Consider the following 17,941-nt stretch of genomic DNA (forward strand, 5'->3'; position numbering starts at 1 on the left):
TGAAGGTACAGTATGACCTAGTAAAATAGCAGTGTTACAAAAAACTCCCAGTGGTTTTCAACCTTTTTTATGCTATAAATCCTGTACAATTTCCCCCCAGGTATACTTAGTGAATTTAAGGCAACTGACAATAGCCTAGTTTCTCTTGGGTTAAGCTTCATCTTTGTCTCCAATAGTGTCTCAGCTGGGAGCCTGGGGTGGTTTTGCAGTATTTCCCTGGTTGTCTCCATTTGTTGGGCACTAGTTCATCTACAGAGCAGCTTTGGTGCACACAGGCTCCTTCCAGAGAGGATCCAGTGGGGACCTTCCTCCAAAAGCAAGCCAGGGTTTGGTGGGACATTGAGCTCTGATCCAAGGGGTCAGCCATAGAATCACAAAGTCCTCCAGGGTGTATGCAACCCTGTTTTGCAAGAGGAAGGCTGTCAAGCTGCCCAAGCTCCCATGCCAGCCTGAAGTGGAGCTTGTGCTATGGAGAGGGTCCAGTGCTTTATGTGACACCCTTTTTGCCGGTGACTGGCAGCTCTTGTGACTGCTGCTCCTCTTTCTTCCACCAAGACTTCTCCTGGTTCATTGTCCTTTTTGTTAATTAGCTGCCCCATCTTCTGTAGCTGTTCCTCCTTGCTGCTGTCCTTTTTTCTTCTACTTTTATATCACTTTTTGTGATCCCTTTTCCAATTTCCAACCTTAGTCTCCCAGAAGACCTGGAGTGGTGGCGCCTGGATGCAGAGGAGATCACACTGCTTGTAAATCTGCACCATGAGGAGGCCAAAAGTTTCTTCAGCAGCAGGAGGTAAGCCAGGACTGCTGGTGGGTGTAAGGAACAGAGAGGAATGCCATGTGCATTTGAGAAGATGAAGGCGACGTTCTTGAGGATGGAGACTTTGGGGCAGTATCGTGGTTCCATACAGGAAGCTTGAAGAGATCTTCAGGTGGGAACACACCACCCAGCCAGCTCCTTGTTTGGTTTAGTCCATGGACCTCTGGGGTCTGCACAACGGAGACTGAAAACTCTTGACTTACCTGAATTTCCTCTTTATGGACTTCTGATGTGATAGGGATGGCATCAAAAATTCAGTATATCTGCTTTGCTGTAAGTTTTTCAGCCTGTTAACTTTCCCAGGACTACTCTCTGCTCAAATTACTGGAACTTAATTACATGAGGCTTAATTTCAGTTGCTTGGCTAGCTTTAAAAACATATATTCAAATTTGAACCACAAGGGCAGAATTTTGGGAGCTTCCTTGTCCTTTCACTTTGTTCTGGTTTAAATTAAGAAACTGCCAGTGAATCTCTGCTGTATTACACCTCTTCCAAGGCAGTCTCACTTCTGGAGAGACTTCCCAGACTCTCAGCAGTTTAAGGGGGAGCACAAACTACCCCTTATATTTTATGGCTTTGAAACTGTGCAAACAATAGATATTTGTCTCCTGCTTATGCATTTTCTTGTAAATAAAACTTACTGAGACCAGAAATGGAGTTACCCTGACTTTACAGCAGATGAGAATTTGTATTGACATTTTACATAGAAGTGTTGTGTTATCTGTGCTTTTCTTGAGTAGATCTTGCAACATTTAATATCAACAACAACACAAAAAGAATGGGAAGGAGAACCAAGAGAGGGGCATGGAGGAGAGAGAAGGTGAAAGGACACAGATGGAGAGCGGTGGAGTTGATAGCCAGTGCCATTCTCCAAAGCATTAGCTGAGAATTCCTATGATTAGGACTTATCTTTCTGACCTCACCGTTTCCTTATAATTTACTGCTTACATGATACGTAATAAATGTCCTCCAAATTTTATTGTATTTGCTTAATTTTTAAAGAAGAGTTTGCCTCAGTTTGTTCCCCTCCATATGATTTTATTTCTGTTATGGTATGAAGACCTTGTTTCTGCTGGGGTAGACTTGTTCTTCTGGTACATCAGTGTTGGTATTTAGCTACTGAATGTCCCACAGCAGTTCCATGAGTAACACTTCCATTTATCACATTGGGATGATCAAGAATACATTGCAGCTGATGTGCAAACACTGATGTCTATCTGGAGTTGGCCACCCACCTCCAACTTGGCAGATAAACCCTCCAAAGAGCCAACAAAAGAGGGCTTATTTTAAACACCCCAACCCTCTAGTGGATTATCCTTAATGTGTTGGCAGCATGCCTCTTCCTTCTGCTGCAGAAATGCCAGCCTGGCTCTGCAGCCCTGGGTTTTTTGTGTGTGTTACAGCACGCAGAAGAAATGAAGAGCAAGACTGATTTGTAATGGCCCTTTTTTCTTCTGCAGCCTGCGATCAACTTATTTACCTCCGAAGAGGCAAGGGTAGTGAGCAGCACCTCTCTCTGGGGAGTGATCTTGCCTTGTCAGTGTGGCTGTGCAGGAGAGGGCTTCTTGTAGAGGCTGGCTGTTGTTTCTAGGAGCTCATGGACATATGTTCAAGGGCTGAGGGTTCAGCTTCTTCTGCGTGAGAGAGGAGAGGAAATGACCTTCACCCAGCTGAGCAGGGAACAACAGGAAACCCTCACGGTCCAAAGCTCCTGCTGTTTCCCACCCCCCAGAATCCGGCACTCAGGGGCCGTTTTGACAAACTGTCAGGAATTTTGTTGGGGTTTAGCTGCTGCAGATATATTAGCAAAGTATGTTGATGATTCATGGTGAAATGGTGTATGCTGATTTAAGTGATGGACTAGTCATCCTGTAATGGATTTGAGAATTCCCAATCAGATTGTACTTAGTTTTATCAAGCAGGAAGCTGGCAGGCTGTGTTTTAATCAACTGATAGCATCGCCTGGTGATTGCCATCCAGCTAGTGAACAGAGTGTTTCCCAAAGACCAGCTACCTAAGTTGCAAACAGCAATATCCACTCACATCTTTCAGGTGTACCTCCCCTTTGTTCTGTTTAGCCTGTTTCTTTCCCAAATAAAACTTTCAGCTGAGAGTACAGAAAGATGCAGCACATCAGATCATCATCTGCTCCTTCACCAGTGTTGGATGAGGCAGAAAACATTTGCTCCATCCTTCAGGAGGCTATGTTGAAGCAGCCTCCTGGATACAGCACATAAACCCAGAACCATGCAAATTCAAAGATTTGATGCTGGTAAAGTTTTTGAGCACTCACATTGCATAAGTGCAGAAAATCTGTGGGGCCACACCAGGTGAGACATGGCCTTTTCCCCTGAGTCAGGCAGGTTCATGACCCATTATTGAATTTATCACCAAAGACCTACCTTGTGTTCTGACCTGTGCCAACAGACATCAAGAGTGGTTTCCTTTCCCAGTGAAGCACATCAGACTCTTCATTCTGAGAGAGACCAGATCCTGTTGAGCATCTTCACAGCACAACCTCCCAGGTGCCATAGCTACCTTAACTAATTTCCTACTCTGGATTTATGTTCTATCAGTTAGTGAGTTTTGCAGCCATCTACACCCATGTAGCTGTACTCAAGCAGAATCAAACCTGGGGAGCTGGTTTGCTGTGCCTAGGTCCTGTGGAATAGTTACTGTACTTAGCAACCTACCTCCAATGTAAATATATCTGCTACTCTGAAGAGCAGGATTTGAAAAGCACCAGAAGGGATGACTCCCCCATAAGGATTTTTTCCAACACTGCAGAGCTGTTAGGACTTTCAGGGAGAAATTCTTCTCCCAGTTGAGTTTCCTAGCCAGAAAGGTAAAGATTTCACCTTGAGCTGATGAAGCTCTGGTGCAACTTGCTGTGATGGGTCATGAACCCCCATTCAAACATGAGTTCTGTGTGAACTGCTCTTGAGCCATGCAGGCATGGAAGAAGACAGAGAGCAGGTATCCATGTGGATGTCTGTATGGAGCCATCCATGATGTCTTTGCATAGGGCTTCCATGGCACCCCTACTCAGCCATCCATCTGGGAATGGCTCACTGAGCTGCCATCCCAACTGTATAATCCTCTTGGTTTAGAACTGGTCAAACACTTGGGGCCCTCAGAAGAGGCTGATGATTGAAAGGATATAGAATAACCGCACTCACAAAAAGTAATAAAAGTGAAAGTGAGGTGTAAGTACCAGAGAGGAATGATTCACTGGGAAGTTGTCCTCTTGAACTTGTGTTGCAAATCCTGTGTGAGGGAGGAGGTGTCCATAAACATGTAAGGGCCAGGTCCTTGCTTGTGTGGGTGCGTTGAAGACACAATGAAGATTAAAAAGCAACTCTGTAATTTAAGGGTAAATTTAAACTTCTATCTTTGATATTGTCTGCTGACCACTACATGAAAATCAAAGAAACTGAAAAGGAACCCTGTCTCCTGTGTCAAGTCCACCTGAGCACTTCACCAGACAGTGCCACCCAGTGCAAGAACTGAAGTTAAGGTTTTCAGCACCAGGATCATCAAAAGGACACAAAAGCAAAGCTGAAAAAAAGTCTTCTGTCCCCTCACCCTGGGGTGGAGAGCATACAATTTCCACAGGGCCATTTGCTGTGTAAATGTTGCTATTTGTATGTTTTTCAAATTAAAATAAAAACACATGCAGATGTATCCAAGAAATTAATTTTAAAACAAGATAATTAACATATCTGAACTTTATCAGAGAGCATAAGTGGGAAAAATCCCCCAGCCAGATGCGAAGAGCCTATTCTTGACTTCCCCACCAATGTTTCCTGGACGTGGGTTCATTTATTACATTTGCTCACTTTTATAAAAATCCTGCTGATGGAATAATCTCATTTCCCAGAGCATGTCCAGGGACAGAAGACCACATTATAATATCTCACACTATATGTCATTCAGGCAATGTCTCCCAAATTATAAATCCTATGGAAATTGAATGGCATTTAATAGTTGATTCCTTTTCCTTTTTATGAGTGTTTATTTTCCAGCACACTGTACTCCTTCTTCTGCGACCTGACCCCATGCAGGCAGGATGCTTATCTCCATTCTGTAGAGAAGCAGGCTCTGATGTTCATCAATCCTTGCTCAACTTGACTGCCTCATCCCATCTCACACTACCTTATCTATATATTCCCCTCTGTCTTTGTGCTCTCCTTTATATCACCTCACTATCCATATTTTGTGCCTATGGGATCCTTTGATTGAATATAGGTTTTCTAGGAGATGATCCTGTTGCTCTAGATATTATTTTAACTTTCAAATCTAAGGCCAAGACCTCAATCCCAGCTCATCCGGTTGACCACAGAGACCATAATCAATTGTACTTTGTATGGTAAATCCATTCCAGATTACCACTCCCATTGCTTATTTCTTCATGTAGGAATTCTGCACCAAACTATCTGGTCTGATTAATACCAGGTTATTGTGCCTTCTATGGCACTTGCAACACAACTTTGCAACAGGAAAATAATCCTGGCCTTTTTAAACACTTGAGGAGAGCAGAAAAATTACAACATGCAGACTAAAACAGTTCTGACAATTTCTCATTTCCCTTTATTCAGAAAATAATCATAATCAAGACTTAAAATGGAAAGAAAAGAAAGAGAAAGAAAGAAAGAAAGAAAGAAAGAAAGAAAGAAAGAAAGAAAGAAAGAAAGAAAGAAAGAAAGAAAGAAAGAAAGAAAAGAAAGAAAGAAAGAAAGAAAGAAAGAAAGAAAGAAAGAAAGAAAGAAAGAAAGAAAGAAAGAAAGAAAGAAAGAAAGAAAGAAAGAAAGAAAGAAAGAAAGAAAGAAAGAAAAGCCCTCAGTGACTTTAAGTGTAAAATCCATTTTAGTAGCAGGAAGCTGTTATATGGTTAGAGCAGTTATTTTTATTGTCTGTCTGGGTATAGTTTTTAACTGCAGGCACAGAATAAATCAATAGTGTCATAAAGCTACTCTCACCCTCTGCCCTTTCTAAAGGGACATTGTTCAGTGTCTGTGCTGGATGTGACACAGACTACTGCTTTGATGCACAGAAATACGCCTCGACTAATGTGCTCAGGGAGAGCTCTGAGGGTGACACATATTTACCTATATCTCTTTGTATCATCTCAGAGCTGCCAGGTCAAAAGCAAAATAAAACAGAGACCCTCACACAAAAATGCACAGAAGTTCTTAATCAGAAGTGGAGGGGAGGGTTATTCTGTTTATTCTCTTGCAAGTGATAGTTTCAATGAATTTGTCCATTCATAAATCTTCCCAGGTAACATATTTCCAAGATTATCCAAGAAGAGAAAGTGTGCAGTGATTCATAGGACAGACCCCAGGACTTAAACCTGACTGCAGTCTGCTCCTTAATATGCTGGGGAAGGACAGAGCAAGCAGTGGCTATAGGAAGCTGAAGCTAGATAGAATTGGCCTGGAAGTGTGTCTTTTTAATAGCAAGAGTAGTTCCCGGCTGGAACAGTTGGCTTAGGAATGTGGTGGATTTAGCATTACTTTCAGTCTCTAAATCAAGAGAGAGTGTCTTTCTAAAGATACGCAGTAACTTCAGCAGACATTACAGCTTTGATGCTGAAATGAGTGGGTGAAGTTCTTCAGCTATGTTACATAGGAAACAAAACCAGATGATTATGATGGTCCTTTTCAGCTTTACTAATCTATTAAATCCTGGTTTGGGGCCTTTCACACATTGGGGTTTAAAGCAGCCTCTTAGGTTTTCCGGATGATTTCTGCAGATGATACACGTTCCAGAGCTGGGTCTGACAAACTCCATCTAAATGAGTGTCTGGAATTGACACACTTTATAATTTATATATAAATTACTGCCTCTGAATGCAGTTCCAGATCCATTTCCCTGTGCAGCTGAGTTCACTTTGTCCCTTCTGTGCAGTGGGGATTTTCCTTTGCAAAGCAGATATGCACGGGAGAGAGATCTGAGCTGAAACACTCTCCACGTGCCACTGGACACCCCAAGAACAGTCACCCCTAACACAGACCACAGAGAAGAAAAGCTTTATGGTTCAAATTCTTCAGAGATTTACTGTCAGCAGTGCATGTTGTCAAGTTAATTCATCGCTCCTCTCCTTGCTTGTGCACTGCAGCTTCCCCAGGTTGGCACTTCTGACAAAGGCATGAAAACTGTTCTTGTGCTGCAAGTGGGAGGTGGAGACAGAGAAAATCTGTGCTCTGTCTGTGGGACCGTGTGCCGAGACAGCTCTATTTTCACATCTCGTCACAAGCTCCTTGGTATTACTGCAGTATTTGTTTTGAGGAGGGCTCTCAAGAAATGGAACTGGAGTTTGGCTTCAGTAAGACTAAAGAAAGCAACCCAAAAAAGAATGCAGGTGGTTTCTGAAGGTAGCAATGCTCAGGTGTTGCTTAGTACTCGTCAGGCAGAGAGCCCACAGGAGTTTGCAGGCTCCTTGGTGAGCATGGAAGTTGTTGACTATGAATAACATTCATCTCAGTAACCTAATATTTGTTTTCCTTCTCCCTGCAAAATGCTTAGTGCTGGATTTTGATGTCTATAAATACTGATTTGGATTTCCCTTCCTTCCCTCCCCACACTCCAGTGAAGCCATCTCAGCCCAGCACCGGTTGCTGACTCCGTCCCTTCGGCTCGGCCCCAGCCCCGCGGGACGTGAGCTGGGTCACACGCAGCCCCTCTGCCTCCGCTGGGAACACGGGCGCTTGGGAATGGGAATAACAAATGTCAGGGAACAAACAAACAAGACCCCAGTGGGTAAAAAAAAAATAAAATAAAAAAGTTTAGAACCCCCCCCCAACGAACTTCCCGGATTCTCAAACTTTTTCATACATAGCCAGTTGCCGCCTGAACAGCAGCAAGCCAGAACAATAATAAATGACAGTAAATACCGTGCTGCCGTAAGTGACAGCAAACCAAACCCACTGCTGTTCAGAAATGAATTGGAGAAAATATTTCTTAACCTCTTTTTGTATTATTCAGCCAGCTGTAATGATTTATAATACTCTGAAGAAGTTGCTGTACAGAGTTGTTTCTTAATCATCCATCTTAGCATCTTGCCATTATCCTCATGTGTCTGGGCTGTGGCAGGGGCTCCAGTGCTGCTGGATGCAGCAGTTTCACCATCAGCTGCACACGGGCTGGGGCTGTGTGTTCTCCCCCAGAAGAAAATTATTTAATGCAAGAGACCTCTCAGCCTTTCTCTGGGATCCTGCTGCCCTTGGGGACAAATCTGCTCTTTCTGAAATGGGAAAGCTGTGCTGAGCTGTTTGCTGAGTAGGGGTCAGCCCCAGAACAGCACCTTGAATGAAGGTGTTGCCACAGGAGCCGTCTGGTTCAAGCCCATTCATTTGTAAATAATCCATGTCCAGCAGATATGGGTGGCTTTGGTGTTGGTGTGCAGCTGGAGGGTGCCCTGCAGACAAGTCTGTCCCCCTGTGAGTCTGTGAGCATGATCATTAGCAGAGCAGGAAAATAAAATGGTGGGGGATAAATTAAACTGGGAACATGGTATCAATTGTTGCTGTCTTTGTCAACTTACTACCAAAGATTTATACGTGACGCAGTGAGGACTGCTCAGTGACACATTTTAATTTAATTAAATTTCCTGTTGGATTGATGTCTGATCAATCAATAATGTTAATGTTTATGCAATTTAGAGATTAAAGCTTGGATGAGCGGATATTGAAGTACTCTCACATCCAGCTGCCTGGGAATATCTTCTTCTGCTTTCGTTTCTCAGAAAACCTGATTTGGGTGAGGATGCATCCTGGGGCTTGCCATGTCCCTACACCAAGCCTGAAAGCTTTGCCCCATCCTGGCAGCAGGTGAGGGAGCTTTGCAGCAGTGTCATTCCTCAGACAGACAGAATTGCACAGACCTAAGGTCTGGGTCTGTGCAAAATCCATATAGCTCTGTATCTTTTTTCTCTGATGTTCAGCACAGGAGAAAGTGTGAAGAATAGGGCATTGCTGGTGTGACGCTTCCCTTTGCTACATGCTTCTTGCTGTGGAAATCAGCAGTGTGGAGGTTGCACCTGGAGTTTTGAATCTAATGACCACAGAGGCACCTGTCCTCCACAGACCTTCTCATCCCCTCTGGATCCCACTTGCTCCTCTGGCCACCACAGCCTCTTGCAGCAATGAGTTCCCCAGTTTAAAGGCTGTTTTCTAAGCTGCTATCCAGGGCACAACAGTATCCTTATCTTGAGTTGCATTCAGCACTCATAAAGCTCCTTGCCTGCCCAAATTTCTCACAGATGAGCTAATTGAGCTCCACCCTCTTCAAGCTGTGAAGATAAAGAGATGCTGTAGCATGCCCAAAGAACCTTTTTTTTTCCTCTTACTGCCTTGTTTTATTTAGTGCCTCAAATATTTCAGTAGTGAGGTCAGGAAAGGCTTTAATTTAGTCTGAGGAATTATTCTCTACTGACTTTTCCTTGGGGCCTTACACAGCCCTTTAAAGTCTTATGACTCAAGAAAAAAAAAAAAATCACATCTTTAAACTTGTGAAAGTATGAACCCAAATTTCATCTGAGTGGCAGCCATGGCCTTAGCCTCAGTAAGTCAAACTAATTTGTCAAATCTTAACATCCCTGGAACCTCGATGGCAAGAAATCCCAGCCTGGCTCTGAGGTCTGCATGCTCCAGTCCCTCCATGGTCTCCAGGTCTGTACCATATCTAGTTCTGGGCTACATGGGGTGCTTACATGCTTGTTGTATTTAGGGGAGCCTTAAAAGGGGCAGTTTTTTACTTAGCTGTTTTTTAAAATCTGTAAAATCTATATGTTGTCTTTCTTCTAAAGATGCTCTGGTGCCTGCTTGCTGTGTGCCTGTCCCTCAGACAGTCCCAAAGTAATGCACAGAGGAAAGAAGGGAAGGAGACAGGCAAAAGAGTGAGCAGCTCATTTTCCACTCTAGCACAGACACCTGAGGGGTAGAAGTCAGCAGTTTTTTGATGGTACAAGAACTCGGTAACTTAAAACAGGAAGCTAAAGAAATGCCACAACCAAATAACTTTGCCTTGACCTCCTCAGAAGAGAGTCAATGACTTTAAAGGAAACTGGAACTTCTTGCTGGAATTTATTTGGATGTCAGTTGCTCCTTGCCTCATTAGAATAGCTACATTCACAGATGTGCCAAGAGGTTTAGGCAAGCTGTAAGATGCAACAAAACTAATTTCAGGGAACAGCAGTTTGCTCTGTAAGAGTCTCCTTTTGGTTTTTGTTGTGAGTAAAGGAAGATTTTATAAATTTTTGTCTCACTATCAAAATACCTTATACTGCAGAGTTTCTTCCACTGAAATACACCATGTGTGTTGCATTTTGTTTTTCCCTTGGTTGTTAGCTCTAGGGTGTCCACCTGTGTGTCTGGGATAAGGAGGGTCTGCAGGGGGGTTCAGTGCCCCTGGGCAAGTGTGCATGCTTGTGTGGGGGGAGGGCAGGGGAGAAACAGGTGCTTGCTCCTTGGAACAGACTGATGGAAGTAACCTACTGCTAAATTATCTTTATAGCGGACCAACCTTTTTACACTTTGGGCCTGATATGTAATGTTCCCCAAGACTTGTTTACATAGGTAGGACTGCTGCAAATTGGTCCAATTTACTAAGAGATAATTGAGAAATTTCCTTCCTTCAGTCACTCTGTCCATCCATCTGTCCCTCTTCCTCTGTCTGTCTCTATCTCCCTCCCCCTGTCCCAGGATGCAGGACCTTCTGTGGTGCCCCAAGTGCAGCACAGGGTGGCAGAGGGGACTGGAGCCAGCTAATAACCACCTGCTCTGGCATGGGGAAAAGCACCACGAGACTTTGTTAAAATGGGCAGTCCTGGTTTTTAAGGTTTTGCTTTGGCCTCCTCATAAAAATGCAGCCGGTTATATTTTTAATGCACATTGTTTGCAGCAGCCTGTGCTGTTCAGACTGTCTCCCAGCAGCAGCACGGTTTTAGCTCATGTCTTTGGTGGTTCCAGCTAAGCTGTTTCACAATCAAAAAGTGTGATAAGTCCTGAGAAAGTGGTGTCCCAGGGAACAGTCCAAGCTTTTGCCATGTTTGACCACTGGTGTTTGTGATGTAGAATTCTCTTTGTTGTCCGATGTGCCACCTTGCTCACCATGGGATGCTGTATTTGGCCCTGGACAATTTGCTAGTTTGGATGGTTTAACCTGTAAGGAAGGTGGGAGCACAAAGCAAAGCCATGCTGTAAGTCCCACCTTCCTGATCCTGCAATGAAATTAATTTAGACAGTATCGCCAGACTACATTTTAGGGTTGTTCATCTTACCCTGAAGAGTAAATTCCTATAGGAAAGTAATTTATTATCTGGGAGGGCTGTTACTTACAAACTAGTAAAATAACTTTAGCTGGACTTTTACTGCCTTCAGCAGCAAGCATCCATGCTGAAGCCAGGAATGAGCCTATTCTTGCTAGCTGTGATAGAGCATGATCTATAACGGAGCCACATGGTTTTTTGGCTCGCATTCATCTTGTTTCCATGCAGTGTGTTTAAATAGAAATAACTGATTCCTACTTACAGTGTTTGCAGTCAAGGCACGTTGTTTCAGCAACTGCATGAGCTTTCAGTAATTTATGCATGTGTAGGATCAGGGTGGCTTCTAGCATAACTTGGGCACTCTGCTTAAGAACTGTTCCCTCAACTTTATCTGTCCAGAGACTGGCTGCCTCCTCCACGCCAGTCATCCAGGATCCCGCCATCTTTGGCTGATTCACCCTTTCAACGTAGTTTGTTCTCCTTGTTGACTGCAACTGAAGTTGGACATGTTGCTTAATCTTTAGATCATTATAAAAATGTCATCACGAGTGCATTGTATTAAAACTGTCACAGCTTCTCTGCACCCTTCACTGCAAAGTGACTCCTATCTAACTGTGCCTCAGGCACTGAGTGTTGTCAGGTATCAGCTTCTGCATGGAAATGGGCTCAGTCACACAGGTGGATGATTCTGGATCTCATCACACATTTTGCCTGAGTAGTTAAAACTAGAGAAGCACAGAAACATGGGGTCAAGCCTTCTGTAAGAATGATGTAAATAAAAAAGGACTGAAGCCCATGTTGGTGCCACTGTGATAGCAGAGCTGAACTGGGCCCATTTCATTTCTTGTAAAGCATCCCTCAGCCACAATTTTCTGTTAAAATTGGGCCTTTCTAACCTTTAGAGGAAGAAAGCTCCTTTACCATATTCAGCATCAGAGATCTGCAGTACAAATATTTGAGTGTGCCTCAGTCAGCAAGTTAGAATTCAGATTATTTCTTTTATACCATGACTTACCACCTCTGTTTCAGGCCATGGTGTGCCTGTGAGGAGTATAAAGCAACTTTTAGCACTTTAAGGCTGGCCACAGGTAGCCAAAGCCATTAGTTTTTGTAACGTGTAGAGTAAAGCAAACCAAAGCCCTTTGCAGCCACCTACCATGACTGAAGGAAAAGCACATCTATTTTTTTTTTTTAACCTTTATGTTTGGGAGCTGCCCATTGTGTCCTGGAAGTCATTGAATTTGTGATTATGCCCTCAGAAATAATGTTTTGAGGAGCTGAGTGCCCTCCTGCTGCCATGCAAACAGTCCTAGCACCTCTGAGCTGCCTGCCAAGACCTGCGTTAGAATCTGAGCACTTTTTGCTTATTATGCCTTCAAAAACTGGGAGAGATGAAAGCCAAAACAAACTTGTAGAGAAAGCTCCAGCAGAGTGGTCTCTAAGTCTTGTTGAGAAATGCCCAAAAGACCAAAGCGTAGTGGTTAGGTCCAGACCAGGAACCTCAAGAAGAGGTATGGATGATGGACAAAAATGGCTAGTTTCACTAAGGGAAGGAAATGCTCCAGTTTCTACCCATGTGCAACTTCCTACGTGGAAGGGAAATAAAGAGTAGAGATATGTGGGTTATGCTTTCCATGTATATTTTTAATTATGGCACATCTATCATCCTTAGCACTGCCTTGAGCAAAGAAAGATAAAACAGCAAAAGCAATAGCAGGATTTTCACACATGTAGCCAGCCTCAAAATCAATGGGAGTTTGGTATCTAAATACTGTTAAAAACCTGACCACCAGTTCCCTGAGGCCCCCCGTGAATATCACAGCCTTAAATCCTGGTGGATGTATGGACGTTACTCAGCCCATGGAAGGCAGGGGGTTACATTCCTGACAGCGTTTGGTTTGTAATCTGTAGGGCTGAAAAAATATTCCCTTAAAGGTTGCACTGCTTAAAGCTGCACACTCTTATTCTTCAGCATCCCTGTGGTTACAGGTAGCCTTTGACTGGGTGCCAGTCGTTATTGAGAGGAATCTGGTGACTGTCCACAAACGCATTTCAGTAAATGTTCATCGCCCCCACTATGTTTAAATATTTTAGGGATGGGAAATGCAAACCTTCACTAACTCTTGGTAGGAGAGAGGAGGAACAAAGGATGTTTAAGCTTATTCTTTTGCATACAAATAGAACCTATAAATGTTCAGGCAAATTAAGAACTAGCTTCCACTGAAGACGAGGGAATCCACTGAGGTGGTGCCATGTGGTGAATGTGAATGAGGAATCTTGCCGTGCCTCCCTCTCCGTCCTGCCAAGCTGGCACTGTGGCACGGGCCTGACTTGCTGTTGCACGTGAGAGGCAGCTCTCCCAAGGTTAGGTTACACTGGTGACTAGCTTGGCCAAGGTGACTCTTCTCATCTGTTACATATCACAGGGTTATAAATAAGAGAGCAACCTCCGTTTGATTGGGGGGAGGCTGACAGCCCCCTCCCTCCTTTGGGACTCTGAAATAATTACATGCAGGGGGAAGCCAGCAAGAGCTTTTGTCTTTGCTGTGGAGGGTTGGGTTGGACTTTGCTCCTCTTTAGAGTTTATTGGTAAAGCAAACCCATTTTTCTGCTCCTGGAAAATCTGGGCTGTCAAGGCCTAATTCCTTGGGCCTATCAAGTATGAGATATGTTTACCAAGTCCCTCCAGGATTAGCTGGGTTGCTATCAAAACTGAGGAGTATATTTCTATCAGTGAAAACCGTTATGACAAGGTCTGTCCCCTGAGACAAACGGCCTGTTCCATGGAGGCTTTAAATAGGAGCAATAATGGTAGTGAGCAGCACTGAGTTGAATAATTAGATTGTTCTTCATAAATCCTGGAGTGAAGACTTCCAAGCAGGTCCATTATGTGTGTCGTATGCTAGCACTGAGCTTTATGTGGTGTGGACACCACTCTGTGCCAGGCTGCTGTGATGGGTGAGTAAATCACCAAAGATTGGGACAGGAGGAGTACAGCTCCTTCCTCTCCTGCCTTTTCCCCCACAGAGATCATCTGCTCTGAAGTGCAACACTCATTTTATTTATTTTATTGCTCAAAGAGTTTTCGAGAGGACTAACTGGAGTGATCTCTGAATATTTATGTTTTGTTTGTTTATATTCAGAGACTGGAAAACACACACATTTTGTTCACGTCCCCAGACTAGTTCATTTACTGATTCACTTAAAACATCCTTGCAGATCCATTGAGAGATAACTTCTTCCTCAGAGAGATGCAGTCATAAAATAGCAGCTCAGTATTATCTCCAAATTTCCTTGGTGGGATTTCCTCTTGCCAACTGAGAACTAATTTTTAAAAATTTTTTTGAAATCTTTCATTTAGATTTCTCTCTCTTTCTTGCTCTCTGCATCAGTTACAGAAAGCAATCTTGGATGAGCAAACGCCGTGTAATCCTAACCCTGACTGGTAATTTCTAGACATTTTGTAGGAAATCCTGGAAGGCAGCAGCATTTGCAGGAGGGATGTACACCCACCCCATGCACGATGTGTGTGCACACTCAGGCAAGAGCTTCTGCTAGAGCCAGATGCACTCCATTCGCTTAGAAACATGTTTGTCAGACCTGGTTAAACAGTGCTGGTAAAAAGAACAAGAAATCACATTATTCCCCCGAGAACAGTGTGTACACCTAACTATTTTGTCTGCCAGTAAGAATCTTGTTTCACTCTAAGGTTTATAGGAGCTGACTGGCAAAGGATGCCCTGATGATAAATAAACCACCAGTATCCCATGTCCCGTGACTGTGTCTGAGCAGCTGCAGTGCCCTTTCCAGTTACCTTGGCTATGAAATATGGCATCTGCCTTTGAACTGGGCCCTTTCTCGTAGGTAGCTGATGGGTCCCACGAGGGAAGGGACATGCCAAAAATTAGTGTCAGGAATAAGCACCAGCCGTGAGCCAGCTTCTGATAAAGCCCATGGCCTGCTGTCAAATTCTTCAGCTTGCACACAAGCATTAGGACCAGGTCTGGGTGTGGTGGGATTCACCAGCTCCATGGTCACCCACTGTGCTCTGAGACTGATAGCCTTGCTGCCAGGTCATCTCCTGCTTTTCCCTGATGGAAGTTCTCCAGTGTCAAAGCGCTGTCAGGATAAACAGTGTTAAACTTTTTACAAGGCAATTTAGGTGATAATCATCAGGGTAAAAGAATAATATTATCCATATTAATTTAAAGGTGTGCTGTGCTTTTTTTTTTTTTTTTTTTCCAATTAGCTTAAAAAGCTCCTTGCCAGGCTATGAAAAATAAAGTGACTGTGAGAATTTTTAAAGGCACATTCCTCCCTGTATCATAAGAGCACAAATTCCAGGAATTTCTCATCCATAAGAAGTTTGCATTCCTAGGACACAGTGCTCACACCCTCGAGCACAAGCTTCCCCAGTGCTGCAGCAGAAGCCAGCCCTGCTCCTCTGCGCTCTGCTTGGGCAGACCAAGAGGGGTTGCAGATTTTCTTGGCTTGACCCTGAGCTGTGAGCACTGAGCATGGCTGAGAGTCAGGCCACATCCATCCGAAGGTGATTTTCAGTGTGATCCCTGGGAATTTATGCATGATCTTGTTTCCTAATATCTGGGCTTTCTTTAGGCTTGTTCTGCTCTGTGCTCAGCTTTGTGCCTGTCAGGCAGAGCCAGCAGTGAAGATGTCTGTCTTCCAGGGAGTCTGCCCATCTCTGCCTGAGAGGGGACCAAGTGGCACAGTAACTCAGATAATAACCACAGTTTGTAAATTGATGCCTTAGATGTAAGACCACCTGTTATCTCAAAAAAAAACCCATTTTGAGATATTCTGGTGTCACAGGTTCAGACTTGCATATTGGTTAGGAGAGAAGACACATCAGGCAGAGCTCTGGGCAGATCTGGGGACTCCTGTCCCACTAGAGGTAGGTCAGAGTACACAGTAAAATCCAAGAGTCCTGTACCAAAATCAGCCTATGTTCTATAAAAGTAGAGTTAGGTCTTCTTAACAGGGTCAAGGCAGGTAAAACTGATCCCAGTTTGGAGATAAGACTGAATCATCAGCCCCATTCCTTGTTGTACTGTTTGCTTTTGGCAGAGAGCTGCTGGACTGAGACACCCAGAACACTTGAAGGAAACAGGAGACATGTCTGCAGACATTAGATGATTCAGGGTTTGCTGACAGCTGAACAGAAGTTTTCTGGATTTCCAGTTTGAACTCGGGCAGCTTTATTCCACCCTGTTCCCACAGTGGGCACCTCTGTCCTCTATGGGCCCTGTGCCCTCGGTGTGACATTAATGCATGGCTTTATTGGCACTTTCCTGCCTCAGAGGCACACTAGGGACAAGAACACAGCCTCAAGATTGAGGCACTTCAGTCGCAGAACCACATAAGCACCTTAGATGCATTGATTTCATATTCCAGAAGGTTACGTTCAATTTTCAAAAGGTTCTGGATAGGACCTGCCTAAGCCACAAGCTGGTTTGCTACCATCTGATTCAGTTTTGCTCCTTGCATCTGCTGGCTGTTGCAGTGCCAGGCTCCTTCCCAGTGCTGATATCCCTTAGGAAAATAAAGACAGTGTTTTCTTCATGCATCAAACCTCCTCCCCCCCAATATCAGGGAAAAATTTGCTGTGAGAACACAAGATGTTCTTTGCTCTCCAAAGATTACTTTATAAGCCTAAAATGCATCAGCCCCCAAAATGTTTGTAGGTTTTCTGAATTTCCTAAAGTAGGTTTAATAAATAAAGACTCAAGACTCAAAACAGTCTATTTGCAGTAGGATTTCTCATTACATTTCATGCCTATTTCAGCTTTATGAGGATATGCTGTTTTAACTCCTTTCTGATGCTGTTTCTTAATACAACCAGATTTTCTAGATTAGTACAGGTATATGAAACAAAACCCTGGTATTAGATTTGCAGAAAGTCTGTTATTTATACTAGATAATAGTTAGATGTCAAACCAAGACAAAAGAAATTCACTGTCACAATAACAAATCCATTTGAAAATCCATTTTCAGAGCAATCAAATCACTGCAAAAGCCCAAAGACAAATATATAACAATAGTGTATATTTATGTAGTAACTTTCACCCCGAGGAATCCAGAACCTCCAAAAATATCAGTGTGGGAGCTGGCTCTGGGTTAAGAGACCCCAGTGAGTGACACTGGCGTTTTGGAGCAACCATGGCAAGGTCACCTGAAGAAACTTGCCTTCATCTAAAAGACCCCTGACATTGCAGCAAACGTGAGTTACATTTCCAGTCGGTCAGCATGGGCGTGAATGAGAGGTGAACTTTCCCTCTTTTTGCAACAGGCCAAACAACAACAACAAAAAAATAGTTTCCCCTTTTAAGGGCATAAACAGGATGAAAGTGCTGCTTCAGCCCGGGGTTGTCTCGCTGCAGGAGGCTGTGCTGAGGTCTGCGTACACAATCAGAATATTTTTGCAAGAGGTTTTTTACAGTCCTTTGAAAAACGCCAATATTTTTACTAAATATTAATGGAAGCTTGACTTGAAATCGGCTCGAGCTGCAGAAAGGTGCTTATAATAATGATTTATGCATTAAATGTAGCTGATCTGCTGTTTTTATTATCTTGGTGTGGTTTTGATGTTCAGTTCTCATATGAACAGCAGCCAAGTGGCACTGAAACCAGCTTTGAACATGCGCGTGTGTGCACGCGCCTTAACAAACACGACTCATGTATGATGTTTTAGTGAGGGCTGTGAAGAACGGGGCATAAAGAAGAAGTGGTGCTGTGTGGGATGCCATCACTCCCTTGGTTTCCATGTGACAGAGCCATCCGTAGCCAGGAAGCTTCTGCCGAGGTTTCGTGTATTATCTACAGGAACTTTTCTGTC

The 17,941-nt window shown here is 43.7% G+C and overlaps 1 protein-coding gene across 3 annotated transcripts in view; it reads left to right on the forward strand.

Annotated features, from left to right (window-relative positions):
* Positions 1–17,941, forward strand: part of MAF (MAF bZIP transcription factor) — a 188,131-nt gene that overhangs the window by 61,941 nt on the left and 108,249 nt on the right. For 2 of the 3 annotated variants that reach the window (XM_051629655.1, XM_051629654.1), the window contains exon 4: positions 689–1,822. The exons of the other annotated variant lie outside the window; for it this stretch is intronic. The gene's annotated coding sequence lies outside the window, so the exon portion shown is untranslated. Of the gene's footprint in view, positions 1–688; positions 1,823–17,941 lie in introns of those variants that run through there. 3 annotated transcript variants of the gene reach the window in all.

This window comes from Apus apus, chromosome 11, assembly GCF_020740795.1.
Source record: "Apus apus isolate bApuApu2 chromosome 11, bApuApu2.pri.cur, whole genome shotgun sequence".
Lineage (NCBI taxonomy): Eukaryota > Metazoa > Chordata > Aves > Apodiformes > Apodidae > Apus > Apus apus.